Raw genomic sequence first — 27240 nt, 5'->3', positions numbered from 1 at the left:
CACCGAAGAGAAAGAACGAACAAGACATTAAGTGCGTCGTGCACATACGCACCTATATATATATGCTAACGGTCTTAGCAATCTCTCGATGGTCATTTCGCACTCGAGGTGACGAGCGTGACTTATCTACAGCGAATTATAATCCAATTTGCGATTATCATCGAGTGTATGACGTCAGATGATGTCCCTTGTGCCGACCTGCGAGGATATATTTATTCATATATGGGAATCGCCTCCGACTACTTAGTAAATCCGCGAATAATTAACAATATAGTCGTTTCTCAAGCTGCTCAACTTTTCCACATGCAATTTTGATTTTCAATATCTTTTTTCAATTTTCCATCATGAAGAGTTTTCATTTCTGCAGAATTTTAAAAATACTTGATTGTTGCATTTCTCACTTGATTTTTTTCACTTTAAGTTTCAATTTAACTTTGTTAAATTGTTTATACAAAAGTATCAGTGATCCTAAAACAATTTTTTTGAAGTGAAAGCAGTTTATATCAGGATACAGCCATGTGCAACTGTGTCGTATTTTGAAAAACTTTTCCATGGCAACATATCAGTGCAACAATTATTTATCCGTAAATTCAGAACATGGATAATATTTAGTTTTACATGCATGGGTCTCGTATCAATTTTATAACGATGTACACATTTAAAGATATATTAGTGTAATTGCAAGCATATGTTCTCAACTGTTGACCACTTTGTTTTTATCGACATCTGTAATCTTACCGAGGGCAAAACCTCACATTTTCTCACAAATTAGAAACTTGCGGCTGTATTTTTTTATAATGACTATGCTTTTTTTGTCTCTTGGATATAATGCTCTGTTTTTAATGAATGTTACACGACACTCGCATCTATTTTCTGTTCAACATATATGACTTAATTTTTTTTTTAAATATGAATTTCATTTTCCAATATTTATTTTTTAAAATTTTAAAACAGACGGTTTACTATTGATCCTTCGTTTGTACATTCTTTGTATACAATTCAAGTTCAGACATTTTTGAACGCTACCCAGTAATTTTCAATTCTTAGAAAAAATTCGAAATAATCATCCTAAAAATGCATATAAATATTTTCAAACAGTGTCATTGACTCTTAAATTTTTGGACGGTATTCTAAAGTCTCTATTTAAAATTTTGACTAAAAATATGGATTCAACCGCTTTAGACAGACGTCACAACCTAAATTTAAATACGTGAAATTCTGTCCTCATCCTACTGAAAAGTTATCCACTAAATCATTCAGAAAAAATAAAATAATTATAAAAATTATAGTTATAATTACAATTATATATAATTATTAAAATAATAATCATAATACTAATTATACTATTATGATATTTTATTCAAGTTCTTTATCTTAAATTTTATTTAATTTAAGTAAATTTTAAATAATTAACCAGCAACTTACAGTCTTTTTTAAAATAAAATTAGCAATTTTAAAAATAATAGAATTTGAAAACTTTCTAATTCAAATTTTTGTTGAAAACACTAAAAAAAATTCAATTTTGGAGAAATTACAAATAATTGCAGAAATTCAACTATTTGAAAAAAAAATAAATAAAATTCTTCTTATAAAATTCAACTATGTAGGGGAGAGTCTCCAGTTGTGAGACGGGTTTCATTTTTGACCCTTAAATTGTAAACGGGTAAACGAAATTGTAAATAAAATACACCGTTCGAAAGGTAACAGAAATACGCAACTTTTATTAAAAGAAAGTATAGTGTTTCGATGAACTCAAAAAATTTTACGATACATTTTCCGAGCACATCGCTTTTTTCAAAAAAAAAAAAAATGTCTCCAGTTGTGAGACACTCATTAAAAATTGCTAAAATTTAATAAGTTTGACATAGAACGTTATGTTTAGTAGAAATAATTAAATATATTAATAATATATATTATTATATACTAAATAATAATATTTATTCGCCAAAATATGACTATCAAATAAACACAATTTAATAGCTTCAACAAGAGCATTAAAATTGATTTCTTCTGAATCAATTGACTTTTTTCCACTTGACATGCCCAAAAATACTAGAAAAAAGAATCAAAACAACATTTAAATAGTATGCCTGCAAAGTCGTATTTTTTTATGCTGCCCAGATGGGTGTTGACACCGTCTCACAACTGGTGATATGCTGTGTCTCACACCCAGAAATTGGCGCTATTTTGAAAAAGGAAAATTAAATTATTTTCAACCGTAGATTGGAACAATGCAATATTGCATCACAAAATATGAGGAAAACACTAAAAGAAAATGCATTACATTTACCTTTTCCAATTAATTAACTTGGAAAAAAGTACTTTGCATTTATTGAAAAAACGCTTTTTAGTCGATTATCACACACAGTGTTGGTATTTAACAAAAACAGTTTATATATCCGCTTCGGCGTACACGAAAAAGTTGGCTCATATAAAAAGAAATGTTTTCATATAAACCAATCGGCTTTTTAATATTGCATGTTAAAAAAAATTGACTGTCTCACAACTGGAGGTGTCTCACAACTGGAGACTCTCCCCTACAAAATTTAAAAAAAAAATTTGTAAAAATTCCAATTATCTTTATAAGTAACAAAATTCTTCTCCAAAGTTTAATCATTTTCCTAAATGTCAAAAAAATTCTTGTCCTAATATCAATTATTTTCAAAAATAAAATGAATTTTTCTAATTTCAATGATTTTCAATTATTTTAATAAAATTTCCCAAAAAAATTCAATTATTTAAAAAAAATGTTAATAAAATTGTATGCAAACAATTTAATTATTTTCATAAATAATAAAAATTTCACAGGAATTCAATTATTATTTTTATAAATAATAATTTTTTTTAAGGAATTCAATTATTTTCAGAAAAAAATAATTTAAAATTCTAGAAAATAATTATTGAATTAAAATGATGGAAATAATTTTGATGAAGTTACAGTAACAATATTCTTATAATAATATAAAATATTGATTTTATTACTTGGTCATCTTTAATTATTATAAAAAATGAAGAAATCGATCACTCTGAGTCTTCGACTCGGAGCAATCGATATCTTCATATTTTATAACAAAATACTTTTATAAGTTGTTTAATTTAAAAAAGGTTATTGAATTTGAAATTTTTGAATGTCTTAATTCTTGTGGAAAATCCTGTTCCAAAAATAAGATTAAAAAAAATAGGAATTTTGCAAATATTTTTCTTCTTTTTCTAAAACAAAAAAATAATTTTGTTAAATAAATTGTGATTCATAAACAAAAAAATAATGCAAAATAAATTGCATTATTATTAACTTTTTTATAATTTTTCTTTTCAAATATCTTCAATTTTAAAATTAATATATTGAAAATCATCGAATTGTTGCAAAGAATTTTATCAAAAAATTTGATGATAATAGAATTCCTTCAAAGAATTTTATTATTTAGGAAAATAACTGAATTCTCACAAAGAATTTTATTAAAAATTTTTAAAATCCTAATTAAATTCTTTTGAAGAATTTCTTTGAATTTTTTTTTTAAACTAATGGAGTTTCTTTAATAATTTTAATTAAAAATTTTTGAAAGCATTTGAATTTTATGAAGAAGAATTTTATTAAAAGTGAATTGAAAATAATTGAATTCTTCCTGAAAATTTTACTAATATTTATAAAAATTGTTTTGAAGAATTTATTAAAATTTTTGGACATAATTGAAATTTATGGAAATATTTAAAAATATTTGAATTCATCCGAGGAATTCAATATTAAAGTTGTTTTAAAAATCATTGAATTTTTGTAAAGATTTTACTATCCTTATTAATAAAATCAGATGTCTGTCTGTACATTGCTTAAAACTTCAAAATGTTAACATGATTAGTTATTATGGACATCAGAGATTCCAAAAATGTTCTTAAAAAATTTAATGTATGTATGTATGTATGTATGTATGTATGTATGTATGTATGTATGTATGTTTGTCTGTCACAAAAACTTTGTACCCCAATCACACAAAAACATGTGAATCGATTTAAGTCCAACTTGGTAGGTTATTAGGTATTGACCCAAGGAAGGTTTATAAATTTACAGATTTAAAAAATATTAATTAGAACGGGAGATATTCAATTTTTTCAAAAAATTCAAAAAATCGAAAATTTCAAAATTTTTTATTTTTCATGGATTGCTTTTGAAGTTTATATACTTGAGTATTATATGTTATTTAGTCACATTTTAGCATAACTTTGCAAAAAATAAAGTCCTATAACTAATATGTAAGTATAAAAATGTTTTCAAAAAATCGAAAATTTCAAAATTTTACATTTTTTTATGGATTGCTTTTAAACTTTCTATATTTGAGTATTACATGTTATTTGGTCACATTTTAGCATAATTTTTCAAAAAATACTATTCTACAACTAAGATGTAAATATAAAAATATTTTCAAAAACTTGAAAAATGGAAAATTTCCAAATTTCACAATTTTTAATGGATAGCTTTTAAACTTTCTAAAAATGAATATTATATGTTATTTAGTCAGATTTTATCATAATTTTGCAAAAAATACTATCCTACAAGAAATATAAAAAAATTTTCAATATATCAAAAAATCGATACTAATTACTATATGAAGTATAATTCAGTAGTATTTTTGGAGTCTCTGATTAATATTTTGATGTCAAAATAGTGCAATTCAAAATTATTTATCAAATCAATCTAATATTTTCAAGAAGTTCAGAAATATTGAAAATGGAAATTTTTTATGATTAAAATGATTTCGCAGGATGTCAAGAATTGTAAGTCACCTGTGATACAATACAAGCATATTATGCCACTAGGCAAAAACTTACATGTTAAAACGTTTTTTCATTTTAACTCTAGATTTAACTTTAAGAGATGTTTTGAGCAATGTAAAGACAAAAGTTAACACGGTGTCTATTTTTGTTTAACAAAATTCCCTGCTTTGTCCAAACTTTTCACGGTTTATCTCTTTTTTGTCAAATTTAAATTTACTTGATTTTATCCATAAATAAATCTACAAATGGCTATAAAAATTTACTTATTTTATGAAAATACTGTTTCTTAAGTTCATATAAATATAGATTGTATTACTTGCTGTCGTACAGTTTTCTGTTTATACTAATACATTTAACTGGGTATCTACCAAACGGGAAAAACTGTAAAAAGCTGGGAATATGCCGAACCGGGAATTTTCCTATCAAATTAAGAAAAAGTTTCATTATATTAATTCGCTTTTAAAAAATTGCTTTTTACTTCAATTTTTATTGATGTATAATATTTATGAAAACAGACCCGAGTCAAAATTTAAGCCCTACTTTCAGCCTAAAATTTAGGTCTTATGTTAGGTTTTAGCAGTCGTAACGTAGGGTCTACTTGCGATACAATTAGTTCCAATTAGACTCTACTATAACTCCAAAAACTGTATGGAAAATTTAATTTTTTTAATACATTAATTAAAGTACTACAAATTGATAAATATTGTTCTCTGCATTTGAATTGGTTAAAATAACTAATTTGATAACAAAAAGTCAATCACTGATTCAAATAGTAATATTTTCCTACTAAAATAGCTATAATGGTAACTAATTATTATTTTTTTCCGGTCAAATTAAATTCCCTAGCTATTTCCTGATTTTCCAGATTGGTAGAAACTTAAATGTATTGGTAGAAACTAAAACCCGTCGAAGACGGGTACGACAGCTAGTTGAAAAATATAATTGAATATTGTTTAGAAAGATTTTACTATTTATAAAAAATAATTAAAATGTTTCGCGAGAATTTAGAAAAATTTTAAGAAATAATTAAATTTTTATGAAGAATTTTATAGAAATATTTTTAAATATAATGAAATTTTTTCGAGAAATTCAATTAAAGTTGTTTCGAAAATAATGGAATTTCTTCAAAAAATTTTATTAAAATTATGTATATTCAAAATCATTGAATTCATCACAAGAATTTTATTACTTTTTTGAAAATAATTGAATTCTTTCAATTTTTTTTTGCCGAATATATTTAAAAATTGCATTGAAAGTAATTTAATTTTTATATATAGAATTTTTTAAAAATATTTTGAGAATAATTAAACTATTTTTAGAGAATTTTAAATTCTTGTTGAAATTGCATTTTATGGAAATTTTTGAAAATAATTAAATTCTTTCATGTAATTTTATTTAAATTTGATTAAAAATAATTTAATTCTTGTGATGAATTTTACTATTTATAAAAATAATTGAATTTTTTCGAAGGATTTATTAAAGTTTTAGAACATATGAACAGTAATAATTAATGTTGTACTTAATAAGTGAATTTTAAAAATTTTGATTATGAAATTATTTTAAAAATTTATATTTGAAGATTAAAAATATTTGTAATTTGCATAACAATAATAAATTGAATATCACGTTCCGCGCGTAAAATTTTCTAGTTATCTAAAGATTACAAAAACAAAATTATAAACAAAAGACAACTTCAGAGTGTGAGGGGCAGAAAAAGTGAATGAACGAAAGAATGAAAGAACATTCAAATTAATATAGTTAATATAGTTAATAATTATTAATATTAATATAGTAATTTATTATTTCCTGTTAATTCACCTTTATGATGATGATTATTGAATTTAATTAATAAATATATTACACAACCTAACGGTAAAATAATGAGATAGAATTTTATAAAACTAATAAATTGTTTGAAACATGACGTCGATGTTTCTGACAAGTTAATCATGGATCCAAATAATCCCCTGGGGTTAACTGAAACACCTTCGAGTTAGATGAATCTTCAAAAACTGCACATAGTTATGTAAATGAAAGTAAGCTTTACAAAAGTTGAATCACTTCAAATTTGTATTAATGGTCTAGTGCATCCAAATGCTGAATGAAAAAATATTGACACAATAAATATTATCCCGCAGTAAGAAGCTAGGGAATTAAGAAGAAATGAAGATTTTTAATTTTCCCAGAGGAGATTTAATTATCAATTCTTTTGAATTCCGCGGTTGTATCTAATAGAGATTCTTTTTTTCAAAAGTTAATTCTTAAAAGTGAATTCCAATCAATTCTATTTTTAATATTTTTATAACTTTCCAATTGTTCAATTTTAATTTGGATCTAATTACGATTTGACCTCTATTTAGAAAGAAAACGAAGATTTAAAAATTGACTAATATTAAACGATCCTGATCAAAATAACAAATCTCTCGTAGGTATCATATTGTCACTAACGTGGAAGAGAGGGAGTAGAAGAGCGTTAAAATCTAGAAAATTTTAAGTCAATCTTGTTTATAAAATAGAAAAGCAAAAGCCTCTACGTGCGATGAGCATTTAAAAATAAAAAAAGGGATTGAGTTGACTTAACAGTGCAAGAGCTGCGAGTTAAAATGCTTTTAACAATAGCAGTAGCGTTGGCAGTGTTACACTAGTATTTTTTTAGGAAGATTGCAATTCACTTACGCGTGCCACAGTCCCCATTGGTACTTAATGTCTTTAAAGCTATCCTCTTACGCCCCCATAACAAACGCGCAGATAGATTTTAGGTTATGCTTGTATTCCTTTAGGCGAGCACCCCTGAATACGGGGATTAACCAAACAGTAATCCTGTAGGCAAAGCGTTACATTTTAGCGACTACGCTGTTTTTACAACAGGAATAGTGACACGGCCGTCACTTGTTTCTTGTTTACTTATTCGTTTGATCTTTAAGCGTGCTTCATTTGACTCTTATTTGCACCCCGTTGACGAGTGCAAACACGAGTTCGCGTGGCTCACATGTTCTTCTTTTCGTCGTATATATACGTCTATATAGTCGTCAGGCATTTCTTTCGTTTATAAGCGACTTGAAAATATATTTCTTCTTCTATCAGCAACTGACAGCCTTGACGTACAAAGGAAATTTATTTTCGTGTGTATAGATGACTTTTTTCACACATGAATGAAAATCTGCCAATTCAGAAACTATTTTACTATTTAAAAATGTATATTGAAATAGCTACACTATCGAAAACGAATTTTATAGTTTGTTTTGATTTGTTTCCGCACCAAAACACTCTGTCAAAACACTCTCTAGTCAGGGTTTTGTCATAGAAAAGAAATCCAAACTCTAAAATTAATTATAAAAAAGTAGCTTTCAAACTAAAAAAAATAGTAAAAAAATAGTTATCGAATAATTAAACTTGACGACCAAAAAAACACGTTTTAGACACTTCACAAAACTGATAAAAATTCCATTCAATATTTTATTTTCCTGACTTTTTCCTAATTTTCATCAAAAATATTGACTTCTTTCTTATCCTCTGCTAATAAATTCAATTCCTGCAACGAATTCTATTATTCATCAAAGAATTTTAAAATAAAAATAATTTGATTGTAGGACAAAATAGTTCCAAATAAAAAGTTCCAAACTAAAAATTCCAATTCAAAAGTTCCAATAAAAGAATTTTCCAAAAATACAAAATGTCCTATTTAAAAAAGTTCGAAAATAAGTATGTTCCAATGTAAATAAGTCATAATGTTGAAAATGTCAAAAATACACGTAACTGACAACATAATAAAAAATTGAATTAATTTGAAAAAGAGCACTAAATATAAAAAATATATTATTACATTAACAATCATTTAAATATGAATCACATTCTTGCCATTGGAATAAATTGTTTTAAAAAAACATCGTCATTTAATTCCGTTTATAATTTGGAATTTAGGCAAATTATAAAATTTCAAGTGGATCAGCTGTTTTATTTGTCCGCCGCCATTTTGTTTCTCGTAATTCTTAGAAGTGACGGAATAAAGCACAGAAAAATTCCTGAATTTGAAAGAAAATGTTGGACCTTTTGGTATTTGAAAATAACAATAATTGGACCCTTTTATTTTTAGAACACAGAATTATTGGAACTTTTGGCTTTTGGAACAAAGAATTATTGAAACTTTTTTTCTTTCGAATATTATTTTTAGAACTTTTTTTTGAATTAAATTATTCATTTACATCTTGTCAAGATTTTTATAAAAATTTTTACATTTAATTGATTTCTTTCGACTCATTTTATGCAAATTCTAATTTAAATAATTGGATTCTTGAGAACTTTTATTATTCATGAAAAAATTGAATTCTTACGAAGATTAAAAAAAAAATTTTTTAATAATTGAATTCTGTTTGGAAATTTTATGAAAATAGTAGATATTAAAACTCATTGAATTGCGAAAAGTTTTTAAAAATAATTAAATTTTACAAAGAATTCTATTAAAATTTTTGAGAATAATTGAATTTCTGTGTGATATTTTATTACATTTCTTTGAAAATAATTGAATTCCTAAAGAGCATTTTATTATTTATGAAAAAAATTGAATTCTTGAAAACTAAAATAATTGAAATAATTGAAATTTATGAAAATAATTAAATTTTGCAAAGAATTTTATTAAAATGCCTCAAAATAATTGAATTTTCAGGAATAATTTTGTTATTTATCTTTAATAATTGAATTTTTTTGAAGAATTATTCATGTAAATAATTGAATTTTGGGGAAGAATTTTATTAAAATCTAAAAGAATAATTTAATTATTTAAAAAAAAACTCTAATTAAAATTGTATTTAAAATAAATGATTTCTTTCCAACAATTTTATTAAAATATTTGAAAATAATTAACTTCCTGTGAAAAATTCTAATATTTTTAAGAATAATTACATTTTTTAATCAATTTTATGTAAAATTGTATTAAATATAATTGGCATCCTGCCATGAATTTTATTATTTATGAAAATAATTGAATTGCTAAGAATTTTATTAAAATTTTCAAAAATAATTGAATTTCTGAGAAGAATTTTATTATTTATGAAAATAATTGAATTGTTGCGAAAAATTTTATTCAAATGTTAAAAAGGAATTGAATTTCTGTGGAAAATTTGGTTATTTTTTAAAATAATTGAATTCTTTATAAGAATTTTATAAACTTTGTTTTAAATAATTAATTTTATCGAAATATAATAAATATTATGAAAATTTAATTTTAAATAATTGAATTCTGGCGGAAAACTTTATTTGTGAAAATAATTGAATTCTTCGATTAATTAATTTAAAATAGTATTAAAAATAATTGAAATTTTACGATGAGTTTTATCATACTTATGAAGATATAATTAAATTTTTGCTTAAAATTTAAAAAAAAATTTTGTTTAAAAAATTGAATTTTTATGAAAAATCTTATTATTAGTGGAAGTAATTGATGTATAAAAATAATTTTTTTTTTTTTTTTTTTTATTTTTGAAAATCTTTTTAAAGAATTTGATTATAATTTTTGAGAATTTTTTTTATTTCTAGTATTAGCGAATTCAAAATAGTGTAAATTATTCTAAAAAAAACACAGAAATAGTAGCTTTTAGTGGCTGAAATCTAAAAAAGTACCCAAATAGTAGCACAACGTAAAAAAAGTAGTAAATGATAGGTTATAGTAGATGAGTGCAAAGCATGATGGACTGTACATTAATTTGAAATTGATTTAAAATAATTCCGAACAGCACACGTGTTTTTGTTTGTGATAATGTCTATGAAATGACCTATACACATCATCTAAATAAATCTATTAATTTCCATCATATGACAGAAATTAAATGTGCAGTAGTGGAGAGTACAATCAATTTTAGGTGGAAGTTGCCGTAGCATCTGGACACACGTAGGTGATGAGAAAAATTCATCTGTCAAAAAATGTGTTCACAAAGCCTCAGGGCGTTGAATAGACACTGTCATTTGTTCTAGGATCCACGATCATTTGTCTGGGCCTGTCCGGCTGTCTTTGTTATTTCGTCAAAACATCACTGTAACGCGTTAACGATGCTCATCTTTCGCACCACCATTGTCACCGCTAAAGATACCTTATCTTTCTTATTTAGACTACCTATACTTTTCGATCTCTATATATACTAACATATACACGTATATGTTTATAAATGTTCCCATTTGATTGCATACTTCCTACATACAATAAATAACACACATCAAAGTTGTATTCTTCAAATAATTGTTTGTATCTCTTCAAATAATTACATTATGTCAAAGAAGTGCCATTTTTCAAATAAAATATATTTTCTATTAACCTACTTATTAGGAAGTATTCATATTAATAACTTTTAACTCTAGAGTATATGGGCAACGGCCAGACTCAATTTTTCGGAAATATTTTACTTTTCCATTCAATTTTATTAATTTTCCAAAATAATAAGGGAAGAGTATGGCAAAGTATTGGCAACCTATACTTTGCCAGACATTTAAATTAACAGTTTAGTGATGGTTAATGATTTTTTTTATAAAAAATAATGTAATTTTTGTTGCTCTTACAAAAATGAACTTAAAGTGATACCCCTTTGATTAACTGTGAAGATAGTGACAGAAGAAATAAATGTATTGAATATTTTTAAATGAGTCTTGAAAATAAAACTTCTTATATGAAACAAAAATATGTATCGATTCAAACATCTTTGCCAAGAAGTTCGACAGTATTCCTTTTAACCTCAGGGAACTTGGTACCGAAGAAGACAAATGACACTCGATTCGACAGTAGCATTCGAGTGTGTTTTGATTTCTTTCCTTTTATCTTTTAGCATCTTCCATTCTTTTTCACACTCTTGACTACAAAAGGCAAGAAGCAACGGATGAAACGAAAACAAACGCTTCTAGTGACGAGTTGACACTTGTACATTGCTCGCATTGGCAAAATATAAAGCTTTTTTTTAAATCAATTCCTTTAGAGAAGCAATCCAATTTATATTACTTTTTTAAATATACCTAATTGTGCATTTTTCTGTATATGGAGCACAATGAAAATATTGAGTCAATTCATAAGAGATTAAATATTAATGTTAATACAAAGCGACTTTGAAAATTATTTGATATTTATTTATTGAGTTGAAAGTTATAAAAATTTTATTTTATTCTTGCTTTGTTTTTTCTACAATATGTGTTCTACTAATGGAAGAAAATGACAAAGGATCGAATTTCAGTTGGATTCGTTTTTTAATTTTCGATTACGAATATACATAATTTTATCAAAAGTATTATTTAGAAGTAGTTTTCTAGATGTTTCACTCTTGAGAGTAAAACTTAATTATAGAATCTGAATGAATATAACAAAAATAATATATAAATTAGTAGAAGAATTGAATTATATGTGAGCCATACAAAGTCGTCTACTTTTACTATATCCATAAAATATTGAAGCTTTTCCAACATGATATGTCGAATATATCGTACTTGTAAGTAAAGTAAAGAATATAATGCGGCTTGGCGTTTCTAGATTAACGCGCTGTAAAAAGCGATACACCTTTTAAGTCTCGTGTGTCAATTACAACCTAGAATATGAAGTTACAAAGTAAGCCGGGACTGTGCGCACTGTAGAATGCAAGATTTGTTCAATCAACTGTTAAGTAAAGTTGGTGATAGTTTTCAATCGTTAAGTCAAGTACACGGAATAATCTATTGTCTTGACAACTTCTAATATTCAACTTTTGACTGAAATTTTATCATTGAGACTTATAATATCGAGTCCTAAAGTTGATCTTATCTATATAAGCTTAAAAATAGGCCGTATACTCTTCATTCTTTTATTTTAAGATATAAGCGGTTTTAGACTTTCTTTTTTCCATGATGATCGAGTTGCTTATAGAGATAGAAATAAAAATTAATGCATAATAAATTATTATCGATTTTATCATTAACACATAGAGGCGCTTGTAATCAATGATCAAAGCTTGGCATCCTTTCACCAAAGGGCAGTAAGTCATTTTTACTTTGTTTTTCCTTTTATCATATACTGTAGTTGCATCTCCATTAACTATATGCTATACATAAAATTACAATAAATTCTTAATATTTCTTGTACTCTCCATCCTCCGGCAGTTCAATTGTTTTGTATAACTTTGCTCTCTAAATAAGTGAAATTTTACTTAGTCATTTAATTCCGATTTCTCTTGTTTTGATGTTCTACAGGGCATTTACAATTTTTATCATTGTACTAATGACTAATAATTCAGACCCAATAGTATTAATGTTAGACTATCCCGTGTAGAAATTACTACACTTGACCCAATTTGTGACCATTCAAAAATTTCTACTAAAGAATCATTAACCACTACAATTGTTAATTTAAATGTCTGGCAATGTATGGATAACGGCTAGAATTAATTTTTAGAAAATATCTTCGTTTTCGTACAAATTTTTTTCTTTTTACAAAGCAAAAGAGGACTCTGGTAAAGTATGGGCAACGGCTAGAATCAATTTTTCCAAAATATTTTTCTTTTCTATTAACAGGGTTGCCATAAAACTATAACTTTGTTTTTCCCTGCGACTTTTCCCTGATTTCCAAACAGAATCTTCACTTTTTCCCTGACCCTAAAGAATATTCTGATTCACTCTAATAATTATTAGATAATTTAAAAAAATATTTTCTTATATTTATTTACAAATTTCTTAAATTGTAAAATTATTCAAAAACATCAGTAACTTCATATCTAAATAAATATATTTAATCATTATTGTTTTTCCAAAATAAATTAAGATTTTCAAAATTTTTTAATTCAAACCTTTTGAAATTTAATAACTTATAAGAAAATTATTTTAAAACACGAAGAAATCGATTACTCCGAGTCTTCGACTCGGAGTGATCGATTTCTTCATGTTTTTTTATAATAATTAAAAATTATTATTTTATATATGAGTATTGTTACTCTAACTTCTTCTAAATTATTTTCAATTAAATTTAATTCTTATAATTTTCTAGAATTTTTAACTAAAATTATTCTTTAAATAAATTATTTTTAATAATTTTTTGAAAAAGTTCTTTGAGAATTTTCAAATCCATCTGTTCACAATTCAATTTAATTAAAATTTTACTGAAATTTTTAAATTTGAAACATTTTTTGAAAATAATTGAAAACTTTTGAAGAATTTTATTAAAACTTTTAAAAATAATTGTATTGCTGAGAAAAATTTAAAAAATAATTCATGAAAATAATTGAATTCGTACAAAGAATTTTATTAAATTTTGTTTAAATAATTAAAATTTTATTAAAATTCTTAAAAATAATTAAATTCTTGACAAGAATTTTCCTCCTAATTTATACATTTATTTTTCCTAACGAGAATTTTTAAAAATTTTTTAAAATAATTATATTTCTGCAAAGTAAGTATTTTATTACTTTAAAAAAAAATTGAATTCTTGTAATGAATTTTGATATTTATCAAAACAATAAAATTTTAAAAAAGAATTTGATTAAAATTCCTTAAAATAATTATTTTTATAGGAAGAATTTCGTTGTTTATCAAGATAATTAAATTTTTTTGCAGAATTAGGTACTTAAAAATTTTTTCAAATAATAAATTTTTTGCGACGAATTAAAAGTTATTTAGCAAAATAATTGAATTATTGCAACGAATTTTATTATTTTATTGAATAAATGAATTTTTCTTAAATTTTTGAAAATAATTGGATTTTTGGCGTAAAATTTTGCTATTTATAGGTATAAGGATAATTGAATTCTTGACAAGATATTCATTGAAATTTTTTGAAAATAATTGCACTTCTACGAAGAATTTTATAACAATTTTGAAAATAATTGAATTCCTGGGAAAAATGCTAATATTTTTGTAAATAATTGAATTTTTCCAAAGAATTTAAAAAAAACATTTTTTTAAATAATTGATTTTTTCGAGGAATTGAAATCTAATTTTGAATAATTGAAATCCTTAGAAGAATTTTATTATTTATAAAAAATAATTGAATTATTTAGGAAAATTTTTGTTATTTTTTTAAATAATTGAATTCTACATAAGAATTTCATGAACATTGTTTTAAATAATTAATTTCTTCAAAATATAATAAATATTATGAAAATTTTATTTTAAATAATTGAATTCTTGTGATAAAATTGATTTGTTGAATTTTGGATGAATTTTATAAATTTTTTTTGTAATAATTGAATTCTTTTGCGACATTTTATGAAAATACTAGATATTGAATTCGGGGGTTTTCGGAGTTGCTGATTACGAATCCAATGTCAGTTTTTCAAAATTCAAAATGGCGGATTCAATATGGCCGATGCAAAAGTTAAACATTCATTTAATTCCCTTAAAAATCGTTACTCGGGGCATTACAAATCCGATGTCAATTTTCCAAAATTCAAAATGGCGGTTCCAATATGGCGAACGCCAATGTTAAAAATTAATTGAATCTGGCAGAGATTTTTCTCATAATGAAGTTAAGTGTACACTTTCTGTTATTCATTCAACGTTCAATTATTTAGATATGTGTTAAAATGAGGAACAACAAAAGTAACTTTTTTCTAATGTTGTTAAAAAGTTTCTTATCTAATGACCACAGTTTGAAAGTCCGGAAAAACTAATTATAAATGTACAACAATGTATGTAGTGCTATATTAAAAATGCTTCTACTCCTTCTTCATTCGCTCCATATCTTTCGCCATCTCCTGCAGGGCATACTCCCACTCCCTGTTGTACTCGAAATCTATTTTCATCGTCCAACAGATGTAACTTCGCGTTCATAGCAACGACGCGTGCATCGATTGTCAGATGTCTCTCTTCGACCCTCTCCAATCTGCAGTCAATTGTTTTCAGCTAAACTGTTTGCCTTTCAGTCGGCACCCTTTTGCTGTGCGGGACGTCTATTTACTCCGATAAACGTGGCAGCACTCAAAAAAAAGCAGAATGTCAAACTAAATGTATGAAAGGCCATGTATGCAATCAAGAAAACTCGGTTCGTATTAGATGCACACTAACGGAAAATGGTTACACTAAAGATTTAATATTCATAGTCACTATATTCATAATTTCATATACTGATTGGTTTAAAACAGCATAGAAAATTTCGTAATTTTACAAGAATTAAAAAAATTAATAAATGTGAGTTTTTTGCCTCTACATACTGATAGTGCTTTTTTGTTGCGAGTAGACAAGATTGGCATATGAGGTAAGCATCTCCATTAAAGAATATTGATGAAAAGATGTTACCAACTTATATATACATTTGACGTCTTAGTCTAGGCAAGAGATTTACTTGAAATGAAGACGGTCTCGTGATAGGTTTTCAATTTGAAAACAATTAATCACAGCAGTCCTTTGTCCAGTAACGGCTTAATTATAAAACAATCACGCGTGCCGGGATATTATAAGTAAAAGGCGATCGACGCGTACAAGCAGTTGAGCTGGGACGCCCGAAGTATGTGCTAAATCATTCTGAGATCATTTGTTATTGGTACCACAAAACACGTTCTAGAGTAACTATATCCATACCGACTATTCGATAGAAAAAAAAAGAAGGAAGATCTCTTTCGATACCTGCGCGAACACTTATATTATTTCATTGATTGTTATTCTGCTTTCTTTGCTTCGGTACGTGAGTATTTTGTTTTCTGATGATGGCGTGTCAACGAATCAAAATCAAAAAGAGTTGAAGGTTCCTGAAAATAGACTAAATAATTTTTCTTTTTGTTAATTTAGTAGCGTTCACGTCACTGAGAGAAGAGGTTCATTGCATAAATGGGTTAAATGTAACCCTTCGAGAACATATCTATTTTTCAATTACGAAAAACTCATATGGGGTCAGTTTCACCCCACAAGAATTTCGATCGTTTGTGATTTGAAAACGAATTGACTAATCATATATTGTATGACGAAAATTTCTTGGAACGTTAGTTTCAGACATAGACATATTAATTAGGGCAAAGTAGAAGTATTGAAAGAATTAATAACAATTTTAAAACATTAGAGGAAATTAATAGGCCTTTCCCCTAATTTTTCAAAAGTGGGACAACCTGCAATGCCAGATTGTCGTACTTGCGTTTTTTGTATTCTAGAAGTGCCATAATTAAAAACCCGACTGTTATTGACAACATATTCATATTTGACAACAATATCAGTCGCGTTTTTAATTATGGTACTTCAAGAATAAAAAATAACACATGTGGAAGAACCTGCAAGCCGGGACAGCTTGCAAGCCTTTCCTTTATACTAAAAAAACATATTTTTTTAAGAAAAATTGCGACTTGGGGACAAACTGACCCCGGGGTTTTTTTTTTATTAATTTTAACCCCAGCAAGTTAAAATGAAATTTTCAAACACTATACTTGTTAATTTTGCGCAATATTAGAATTTAAATTTGTCGATACTTTTTTTTTGTTGACTACCATTTTTAATGCACAGAATTGTGGTCATGAAGACTTAAATTTTTTTAACCATGTGTCAAATGGCAAATAAAATTCGAATAATTTTTCTGCTTTAATATTTATTTTTTCCTCAGATAAATTCTTATTAGTTTTAATTATAAATATAATTTACCCTTTCGTGCCTCCGGGACAAATATGTCCCACCGAGTGTCCCATTTAGAAAAATTATTGTTATTCTTATGAAAGTTAATCAATTAAGTTGCGGTAAATTTCTTTCCATTCCGAATGGCCGTTGCTACAATTAAAAAAATAATAAATTACGTTGTACGATTATAATTATTATAAACAATAGGTAAAATATTTATAAGAAAATAGCGAAATCTAATTTTTCAAAATTTCCTCAAATTCGCTTAAAACTTCTTACTCAGGGGTTTTCGAGGTCGCTGATTACGAATCTAAAGTAAGATTTTCAAAATTTTCTAAAATTCAAAATGGTGGATATTTTTTTTTCAAATCTGCAGCAAATTCGCTCAAAATTTGTTATTTGGGTGTTTTCGGGGTCTTTTTTTGAATTTTTTAAATCTGACTTCAGATTCGTAACCAGTGACGCCGAAAACACCCGGAGTAACATAAATTTTATGTAAATATGAGCAATTTTGAAAAAATGTCCACCATATTGGATCCGCCATTTTGAATTTTTGAAAACTAAGGTGAAATTCGTATTTAGCAACCCAAAAAACCCCCGAGTAACGAGATTCAGGCGGATTGGGTGAATTTTAAAAAAAGCGACGCCATATTGGATCCGCCATCTTAAATTTGGAATATTTACGAGTTTCTTTGATTGTTTAACATTATATAATATTTTTTCAGTGTTTTAAAGTTGTTTTTTAATAGAATCTTCTGTTTATTTTTATTTAAATCTTGTTTACAGACAGTTTTTTTCGAATTTTATTAATTTGTGAAGAAACTTGACGTGATGGCGGAAAACTGAGTTCGGATTTGAATTCAGTGACCCAAAAAACATATAATAAACATAGTCCGATTAATACTTTCCTTAAAAAAATTTTGTGGCCCTGTGTAATTATAACAATATTTTAGAGTGGCTTCTTATAAGCAAAAAACAGAGTTTGCAACTATTGATTCTGTGATTATAAGCCAAAAACAATATATTTCAAATAAAATTACCTTAAATTGATTTTTGCAACTATTTTTTTTAATTTTTCAGTGAATTTTTGAATGGTGGTCACCTTGGGGACACATTTTTTTTTAAAGCAAAATTTCAGCTGTTTTTCCAAAGTCGTCTAAGTTTTATTTTCCTTAGTAGAATAAATAAAAAATTTTGCTAAAAGGTTAGCCAAGGAGATACAGTTTCAGGGCATATATTATTAATAATGTTATATAATACCGTTTAGGAATTACAGTCGTTCAAAAGATGGGTGGCCCCTTACCCTATAGTTTTCTCGTTGACCATGGTTTACTAGATTTTCGGACATGATCAAAATATGGATATTTTGGAGGGTTTAAAATATTGTTTTCGTTGAACATGCTTTATTAGATTTTGTAATACAATAACCTTTTCATTGATTAATGAAGCAATCTTATATTTGAAGCGGTCAACAAAATAATAAGGATGATAAGAATCTCGAGAAAGATGGAGAGCACAAAAATTAGAAATCGCATGCGCATGTTTAATTTAGTAGAAGAACGAAAAACCATTCGTGTTTGGATAGGTTTTCAGCAAGTTGAACTTTTGAGATTTCTTATTCTTGATTTTTCTCATTTCAAGGACACGAAATAGAGCCCCGACACGTGGACCGTACAAAGAAGTTAGCCGATATTCTCTCGGCGAGTTAGTTGAAGGACAAGCGCACCAAGCTACTGCCACCTGTGATATAGTGTTCTACATCGCCGGTCCAGATCGCGATATCCGATTACCAATGAGACAGGTATCTGGTGCCAACGGTGTTTTCCAAAGACTACCTTACTTAGTAAGGTTCCTTCAACCATGGGGGTGTATCGAATATCCTCCCATGCGGTCTTGTCTGCCTGTCCAACCCCTCGCTCACCCTCGCTCACCCTCGCTTGTTTCACGGTTAATTAAGCTGCTGACAATCTGACCACAAGATGGTTAGAGGCTAGGGGCTCGCGATCTTCAAGAACTGCTAAACAGAAGGAATCTCTTCAAGCATGACTAAAGACACGCTATAGGAACTTCGCTCAGCTTACTCCAATCTCTTCCTCGATTCTAGGAAAAGCAGGATAATGCTGCTCTGCTCTATATATTCATATGAGGAACGAAGCTGGAACGTCATCTTCATCGTCGCAATCTTGTGATATCGTTTTCTAAAATCTTATATGCGAAATAAAAGGCTAGGAAATTTAAAGCTATTGATTCCACTAAAATTCGACATTGATATCTTTTGAGAAACATCGTTTCTTTGTGATGGTGTATTTAAACTTCAAGGTTTATTATTTCAACAGCTATATACACTTTATTATTAATCATTATACATAGTACTAGACTACTAGTACCTAAAATTAACTAAATTTCATGTTTTTTTATTTTTTCTGTTCTTCCTTTCTTCGTTAATTAAAATAAATTTAAAAAAATAAAAAACAGAATAAACATTCCCGCGTGGAAACGGAAAAATGGCAAATTCTAGCTAAGTACACGGAAAAAATAAGTTCAGCAGATTTTACGAAACTAATTTCGCACTAGCGGATATTTAAGATTCCTAGACGAAGTTTTTCAAAAACCCAGAAACTTTCACTACTTTAAGCAGAACAATTGTCGAGAAACTGCAACCAGTGTTGTAATTTATAAAACAAGCTTGAATGTAGAAATGTTACGTATTTTCTGGTGAACATTTTATCAGAAAATGGTAAAAATGTTTCGTGCAATCTAAAAACGCGTGGTTTGAGTTTCCACTTCGCTGTCTATCGTGAATTCTCGAACACAAAGTTTCGTAAAATTCTATACGGGGTGTACCAAAAGTCGCGTTATAAATAGATATGTTGAAGCTTGTCTCGTCGCGTCGGTATTAACTTGTCTGCTGTATATAGATATAATGTGGAAGGAAAAAGAGAACTGCTTTACCTGCCGGTAACATTTGGATAATTGTTTTCTTTTACGTATTTCACATTTCATTGTTCCAAATTCGTAACATTTTTTATGTGCTTTTGTAATCCAAACTTTTAATTATTATTAATTTCTTTTAATTTACATTCCAATAAATTTTATAGTTTATCATAATATTTACCGATGACAATATATATATATTAATTTCTCAAGTTTTAACTGTTATTACTTCAAATTTTAGACAATTTAATATAAACATTTTTTGAGTTTGAATTTAATTTTGAAAATTTTTTGTCAATTTATTTATAATTTAAAATTAAGAATAAAATTATTTTCTAAAAATTGAAAAATTTTATAGAGATTTTATAACTAATTATAATCAAAAAATGTTATTTTAAAAACCATAAAATATTTTGTATAACTTTTAAAAAAATGATTTTTTTAAAAATTAATATTCAGTATATTGACATTTCTCACAAGCGCAGTTTTAATCTCCTCAGTTAGTATATAAAGAAACTCAATTCTTTCATCTACAAGTGCGAGTTATATTGTATGTGCGTTGCGTCAGAATTCGTTTATATGTATGCGTATTTCCGTTAAGTTAGTGTCAGAATAAAATAAGCCAATCCAAGCGAACCATTGCGTTGTAGAGTGCAGTCACATGTGTCGAACCAATCATCTATCTCCTATAGAAGTCGAGAAAAAATGGTCTTGAGAGCTCATTGGTACATTAAGAAATTCTTTTTTCTGCTTTATTCGTTTTTTTCTCCGTGAATATTTTTTTCCGTGGCGCATGCGCTTCAGGCTAAACATTTTACAAAACTCTTGAATTAGAACGTCCAACCGATCATTTGTGAATTCCATAGAATTTTTTTTGAGTTTTCGAGAAACGCAGTCATCATATATTACTATTGATTCTGTTTGATCTTATACTAAACTCCTCTCCGTATCCGCTATTCCAAAATTAGTTTCGTAAAATGTACTAAATTAATTTTTTCCGTGTATGGCCAAAGACTTTAGTCAAACTTAACTATAGCTCTGAGCCATGATACTTTTAACTTTGCCCAACAACTAAAACACTATATTGCTTATGACCGGTTCCCATACTAAAAATTAATAAGTATTACTACTAAATTCTGCACGAAGAAAAATATAAAGTAACTTTTACTATACTTTGATAGTAAAACATTTCTGGTTAAGCATTTCTGGTAACTTTTACTATTTTTGGAGTAAATTTTTTTACTTATTAAAATTAACTCCGAAAGTAGTAAAAGTTACCAAAAATGTTTTACTATAAAAGTAGTAAAAGTTATTTTATATTTTTCTCTGTTTAGCAAACCATGGGCAATGGATAAAACAGTTTAAAACTTTAAAATTATTATCCAAAATTCAATTATTTTCATAAATAATAAAATTTCCACAGAAATTCAATTAATTTAGGATACCGTCAACCGGGGCTATTTTGTGCATCAAATAGCTTTTTTTTGATTCAAAGATTTATTTAAATTCAGAATTAAGAGAATAAAGAAAATCAACTTTTGATATATGTTGTGGACATCCTTCTGAAGCTTTCCTATAAATTTTGCAAAGAAAAAAATTTTTTTGTCTTAGTTATAGTCATTGAAAGTCGTGAACACAATAACTCCCGGGATGGGGCTATTTTGTGCATAGAACTTTGTTTTTCTATAATGTTGCGTAAACAATTTTTTTAATCGTTTCTGCTTCATGAAATCTTTTGTGTATATATTTGAGAGTAAATTAAAAAAAGAATGACCTAGTAAAATTTTTTTTGTATATATATTATACAAAAAATGTAAAATAAAGCACTAAAATTTTGCTAAAATCTGGATTTACTAAAAATTAACAATCTTTTTTTAAATTGTATATTACACAGATAGTAAATAAAATTTTTTTCTTTTTTAATATATATTTTATAATAATATACTAATATAATTATAAAATGATCGTTTAAACACTTATAAATAACTTTAAAACATCATTTCAATAGGAGCTTTTTTAATGGTTTTGAATGATATTTTTAAAAAACTTGAAATAAATATTTTTAAGGTTAAATAGATAACAATTTAATATCTAATATGATTTTCAAGTTATTTTAAGAGAAACGAGAAAATAGTTTTAAAACTAATTTGAAAAACTTATAAATATTAATTAAAGTTCATTTTTTGAGGTTACGTTGTGCACCGGTAGAGCTTTTAATCGTTTTAATGATTTTAATTAACGTATTTACAGTTTTTTGACAGAAAAGTAAGACAAAAATGTATAAAAATGATAAACAGAATCTTCTTTACTTACTAAATAAAATATTTATGAAAAATATTTGATTTTTTTAAGTGCACAAAATAGCCCCATGGAATCCTAGTTTTTCAGTTTTTTCCACTTTTCTCTTAAAATAATGAATAAAAAGTTAGCGCATTACATATGTGTCATCACAACACAATTGAAAACAAATATCTAAAACAGTTTATGAGACACATTAAAACTCTAGAAGATCTGGTATAATTTTTCCGAACTTTCAAAATTTTTTAAACAAATTTTCCGTTTTTAGGAATTTTTTTCTCTTAATTGCCAAAGAATTAAATAATAACATTTAGTGCTCTCTATTGTCATGTAATCAAACTTTCATTTTACAAAATAGCAGATTAAAATAATTCATTTTAATAATTTTTTCCATTAAAAAACTCGCGTGCACAAAATAGCCCCCGGATGCACAAAATAGCCCCAGTTGACGGTAGCATTTTCAAAAAAAATCGAAAAAATCAATTATTTAATAAAATTTTTATACAATTTCTTCACAATAATTTAATTACCTTCTTTCATTAATAATAACATTATTCAAAGAAATTCAATTTTAAAAAAAATTTTTTGATAAAATTCTAAGCAAGAATTCAATTATTTGTATATAAATATAATGAAACTCATCGAAGAATTTCAATTATTTTTAATACTAGGTATTTTAAATTTAGTAATTGAAAAAATTCAATTATTTAAAATAAAATTTTCATAATATTTATTATATTTCGAAAAAATTAATTATTTAAAACAATTTTTATAAAATTCTTATGGTAAATACAATCATTTTCAAAAATAACAAAACTTTTTATAGAAATTCAATTCTTTTTAAACATTTTTATAAAATTTTTCGTAATAATTATCAATTATATGTATAAAAAAAATTATTTACAAAAAATGTTTCACAGGAGTTCAATTACTTTCCAATATTTTAATAAAATTGTTCGAAAAAAATTATTTTAAATTCAATTTTAATTACATTTTTTTGAAATAATTCAATTATTCTTTTAGATTTCAATAAAATTCTTTATAAGAATTCAATTATTTACATAAATAATTCTTCGAAAGAATTCAATTATTAAAGATAAATAATAAAATAAAATTTTTTTATTCTTCAATAACAAAATTATTCCCGAAAATTCAATTATTTTGAGGAATTTAAATAAAGTTCTTTGCAAAATTCAATTATTTTCATAAATAACAATATTCATCACAAGAATTCAATTACTTTTAAAAGTAATAAAGTTCTTCTTATAGGAAATTCAATTATTTTCAAAAATTCTAATATTATAATCGTTCACAAGAATTCAATTATCTTCATAAACAATAATATTCATCGCAGGATTTCAATTACTTTTTACTACAACTTTAAAGGAATTGTTCAAAAAATTGAAAATTCTTAAAAATTTGATTTCAATTCCTCGAAAAAATCAATTATTTAAAAACTTTTTTTTTTTAAATTTTTTTGGAAGAATTCAATTATTTACAAAAAATATTAGAATTTTTCACAGGAACTCAATTCAATTTTGAGGCATTTTTATAAAATTCTCTGCAAAATGCAATTGTTTTCATAAATAACAATATTCATCACAAGTATTCAATTATTTTTAAAAGTAATAAATTTCTTATTGTAAATTTAATTATTTAAAAAAAAATTCTAATAAAATAAAATAAAATTCTAATAAATTATTGCCAAAAATTTTAATAGAACTCTTTGTAAAATTTAATTATTTTTAAAAACTTTTCGCAATTCAATGATTTCCAATATTTACTATTTTCATAAAATTTTGAAACAGAATTCAATTATTTAAACAAACTTTTGAAAAATCTTTGTAAGAATTCAATTCTTTTCCTAATTAATAATAAAAATTTCTCAGGAATTCAATTATTTAAATTAGAATTTGCATAAAATTAGTCCAAAGAAATCAATTATTTAGAAATTTTAATAAAGTTCTTCGCAAATTAAATTATTTTTATAAATATTAGAATTCTTTGATGAATAATAAAATTCGTTGGAGGAATTGAATTTATTAGCAGGTGAAGAAAGAAGTAAATATTTTTGATGAAAATTAGAAAAAAAGTCAGGAAAATGAAAAATAGAATGGAATTTTTCTCAGTTTTGTGAAGTGTCTAAAACGATTTTTTTTGGTTGTCAAGTTTAATTTTTCAAGAACTACTTTTTTACTACTTTTTTTAGTTTGAAAGCTACTTTTTGCTACTTTTTAAAAATTAATTATCGAGTGCGAAGTCTGCTTTAGTCAAAATTTATCAATTTTCAGGCCTTAAACAATTTTTGTCCTTTTCTATAGATTTTGTCCGTGGTCGAAAATAAATAATTTTTGAAGACTTTAAATATTTTATTTATTGGCCATGGTTCGATTGTTTTTGACCATAGTTAAAATATAGAAATTTTGTAGGTTTAAAATATTTTTGGCATTGTCTATGATTTGCTAGATTTTAATCACAGTTAAATTTTTATAAATTTTCAGGTTTTTAAACATTTTTGTCGTTAGTCATATGGTTTCTTAAATTGTCATCATAGTCAAAATAAATAAAATTTTCATATTTAAATTTACCATGTTGGTCATGGTTCACTAGATTTTTATAAATATATAAAAATTTGAAGTTTTTAAACTCTTTTTGTCTTTTCTTATATGATTCATCGCTATGTTTTGGACTTAGCTAAAAATTTAAAATAATGTATGTTTAAAACTATTTTTGTTTTTCACATGATTTTCTCGATTTTGACCATAGATAAAAATAAATATACTAATATCGAACAAATGTTTTATTTCGAGTTTGGGTGAAAGGTGATTTTAAGTTTAATATACTGAGAAATTCATTCTTGCTCATTTCGTCGAAGTGAGATGCATTGACATATTTCATTCCTTGGGTGTTGGCAAAGCTCATAGTTAAGAGGATATATGTTACCTCATGAGCCTCTTCACATACTCTTTGAGTACTCTTTTCAACGCGCCTTTCACTCGTTCTTCTCTTTTTTGCAACTAATTTTTGTTCTTCGCTTCTTTCCTCAACTTTAAACCCTTTTTATTTATTTCATATCCTAATATCGCTGGTTTTTTCAGCTAACATAATGCGTTATTTTGGACTCTTAATAGACATCATAATTACCTTCTTTACTTTTTTTTTACGAAACTCTATCATAAGAATTAAGAAAAGTAAAATTTTTGTTGCTGAAACCGAACAGTTTTCTGAATATGGGATTGTTAATTATTATTTTTTATTATTTTTTTTTATTTTTTTTTTATTTATGATGATTCTGTGACCTGATAAGGTAACTGCTTCTGTCGTTGGCACTGTGTTCCAATGATTGGCACCCTTCTAATTCCAAGAAATAACTAAAAACTAGTAAGTTTTGCATAAGATTATTAAAATTTGGAACCTTTTTTTTACAAAAATCGAGTATAAACTTTAGTATTTTTGTAATTAAAAAAAAAGAGGGGTTCCAACTTTTTGAGACAGTGCCAACGACTGGAGCAGTAACCTTATTGCCGCGGTAAATTTTGAAAACAATTAAAAAATAAAATCGCTGGTGAAATGCAACTCGGAGTTGAAATCAGTTGAAAAGAACCTATAGATGGTGCTGACCATTGGTTTTGACGAGAAATTGACAAGAGTGGCGTGAAGGAAAACAGAAAAGTTCCCTATACTGAACGAGTCAATATCGGTGGACGAATTAGTAGCTTGTGGCCCAATATCACCCTCTGATAATTCTCTCCAGTTCGCCCTAAGCAAGGGAACCCCCATAGAGATGGCGTGAAAACATACATGCATTGGCTTGTTTCTAACTCGGGGGTTCAATGGTGTTGGAAGGTACAAAAAAAAAATGATCGTTGCGGAAACAAGTGACAGCTGCTCTACGATTCAGCCACTTCAATTAGCTGTTTGTATTTGGCATGTCCTCTCACTCGTTTATTTTGGACATCATCACTGCTCAAGACCAGGTAGTTCATTTCACCAATTGGATATTTCATAAATGTAACTAATTGGCGCACGCAAGCCAGAGGAACGAGGAGTCATTAATTTTATCACTTCTTGGTTATATAACGTTATGTACAACAATAAAATGATAGTCTGTGCCTACTGATCGATGTTTCTTTAATAGATATTGCTGGACTATTAATTTAAGGATCTTATTCATTTTTTCTATTATCAAGTAACATTTATGATGACACAGGGTTGCAACGCTTTTGCTCATTTCAAGTTCCCTGACTTTTCCAGGTTTTCCAGGTTCAAAAACGGAATTTTTCCAGGTTTTTAAAACTAAATTTATATTTCACAAAAATAAAAAATTTTTTTAAAATTTTTTTTTTTTTTTTTATTTTACAAAATTTTTTTTTCAAACCTTTTTGAAATTAAACATCTTATAAAAAATTGTTATAAAACATGAAAATATCGATCACTCCGAGTCTTCGATTTGGAGCAATCGGTATCTTCATGTTTTATAATAATTAAAAATGACCGACTGATGAAATCATAATTTTATATTATAAGAATATTGTTACTGCAACTTATTCAAAATTACTTTCATCACTTCAATTCAATTATTGTTTTCCAGAAGTTTTAACTAAAATTCTTCTTTAAATAAATTATTCATTCATTTTTAATAATTTTCGAAAAATTTCTTTGAAAATTTTCAAATAAATTTGTTTACAATTCAATTTTACGAAATTTCATCAA

At 26.2% G+C, this 27240-nt stretch overlaps 1 protein-coding gene across 2 annotated transcripts in view; it reads right to left on the bottom strand.

Moving 5' to 3' along the window:
* Positions 1-27240, bottom strand: part of LOC122507426 (homeobox protein SIX6-like) — a 97927-nt gene that overhangs the window by 41484 nt on the left and 29203 nt on the right. The gene's annotated exons all lie outside the window — the stretch shown is intronic.

The sequence above is a fragment of the Leptopilina heterotoma genome, unplaced genomic scaffold, assembly GCF_015476425.1.
Source record: "Leptopilina heterotoma isolate Lh14 unplaced genomic scaffold, ASM1547642v1 Lhet_47, whole genome shotgun sequence".
In the NCBI taxonomy this organism is placed as follows: Eukaryota; Metazoa; Arthropoda; class Insecta; order Hymenoptera; family Figitidae; genus Leptopilina; species Leptopilina heterotoma.
This window is presented reverse-complemented; position numbering and strand designations above follow the sequence as displayed.